The following is a 2,145-nucleotide window of genomic DNA, read 5'->3' as shown; positions in this document are numbered from 1 at the left end:
AGCTGAGTACGCTCATTCCCATAAGTACTTAATACGTTTCATGCACGAGACTTGCTAGGTATTGAGTTCAAAGACTGCCATGTGGACCGTAGCTTCTGAGAGCTTAACGAAGCTCCAAACAGCTCACTGAAAGCTGATCAGACCTTGAGCTTTCCAGGTATGTGGGTTCTGTGGGCATTGTTGTTTTGGGTTGTCTCCTAGACTTCCAACCCAACTCTTTTTGTGTTAACAGCTATACTGTTGAATGGTACTGGTCCCACCCCGAAGCTGGTCACAGTGATCCATTAAGAGATAGGCACAAAATTATTGGAATTTAGAATGAAGCTCAGATATTTTCTATGATAGTAGGAAGAGATTTTCCCTCTTTCCCCATGATGTGAAATAAAATGGTGGCAGCCTTCTTGCTACCATGGAAAAAAGTCTAGCATGAGGCAGAAGAGGGCAGAACTGAGACTCAGAGTAGAGCCACATCCCATTGCCTTTGTGAACCTCTGGATCAAACCTGGACCGATGTCTGCACTTCTGGATTTTACATATCTCCAAGGCAATAAAACCAGTAAGCCAGTGTAAGCTGAGGTGTCTTTTACTTGCAACAAAAGCCATCCTGATATAGTCCTCTTTGATTTCTTTCAGGCCCTGCCCTCTGCTTCTCACTGGTCTTGAGTGCCCTGGTACAGGAGGGCAACCTGTGCAGTCAGCATTATGCGCATGCATACACAGATGCGTTTCAGAGTCCTATGGCAGAGAAGTATTTTTGGTTCACGTACATCTGATGTTCCATTTCTCTGACATTAATGAAAATGGTGCCTCGCCATTAATGTCAAAAACATAAAAAGTGGTAGAGGCATTTCTCAGAACTGTATCATACTTCTCAAGTTGCATTTCTGAGTTTTACTGCTGAACAACTTGAACGCCCAGAGGACCGAGATTGAGCTGGTTCTCCTGACGGCCTCTTCGACCATCAGCCTGAGACCTGAGGGCAGCGCTGTCCAGGGGACAGCCAACCCGAAAGATAATGTGTGAAGAAACTCTCCAATAGGCTGTTCCTTATTTATTAGATTCCAGATACATGGGACCAGGACGGGAGAATCCTAGGGTGCTTAATTTACATGGGTGGTCTTTGGGAGAACATATACAGAGGTGGAAATATGTACAGGTGGGCGATGCAATGAAGGGCTGCATTTTAAAAAATATATACATCTTAAGAAGCCATTCTAGCCACATTCTCATTATTAGAAAATAAAATAATCTTTCCATAGTGCTTTTCTTTGGTGCTGTTCCACGGGCACGAGCCCCTCTGTCTTCTTGTTACAAGTTCGTCACCACTTCCCCAGACTCCTACCCCCGACACTTCCCATCTGCACAGGGGAGGGGCGAGTCTGGAGGGGAGGGTGGCCCCCAACACAGGGGTGCGTGCAGATTCTGGCTCCTCCAAGGCCTTGCCACGGCCCCCCTACCCATGCCCTACTCCACTTTTGAGAACTTTCTACTTGGTTCTTAAATTGTGCCCCGGGAAATAACCAAAGTTTCCTGTATATAAAAACCAGGGGCTGTTATCAAGATTTATGTGTGACAAAACCAGTCTGGAAGCTTTAGAAAGGATGGGTTGGGGACACAGGGACCAAACAAAACCCAGCCAATACCACCTTCTCCATGGTTGGATTTTTACATTTTATTTCTTGGTTCATTTCAATGACCTGTATCATGAGAATACAACTGAGAAGGGCTATTTCCTCTTTACAGATTTCCTGGGAACAGCAGATTTGGGGATAAACTTGGATTCTGTCCTGTTTGCGGGGCAGGGTGTGCTAAACGCTTCTCACTTCACCATGCCCCGCTAAGCCAGGGCCACCCTCTTTCCAGGTTGGTCCCAAAGCTGGCGAGACTTCCAACTAAGAAGCTGGCCCCTGAACCTGTTCTCTGAAGGTCAGTGGATCCATCAAGAGCCCACCAGGGCCTTTCTCACTGTTACCGATCCGTTTCCTGTACACTTAAAAATGTACAAGCAGCAGCAGTGTCCCCTATTGGCGCCAAGCCATCAGGACCACTGCCCTCTCTCTGCTGGAAAGGAGTGTTCATGCCAGGACGTTGCAGAAGCACGAGGCCCAGCAAGGTAAAGCCGCCCTGTGTATTTAGTACACGCCC

Source organism: Pteropus alecto, unplaced genomic scaffold (genome assembly GCF_000325575.1).
Source record: "Pteropus alecto unplaced genomic scaffold, ASM32557v1 scaffold8, whole genome shotgun sequence".
Classification (NCBI taxonomy): domain Eukaryota; kingdom Metazoa; phylum Chordata; class Mammalia; order Chiroptera; family Pteropodidae; genus Pteropus; species Pteropus alecto.
This window is presented reverse-complemented; position numbering follows the sequence as displayed.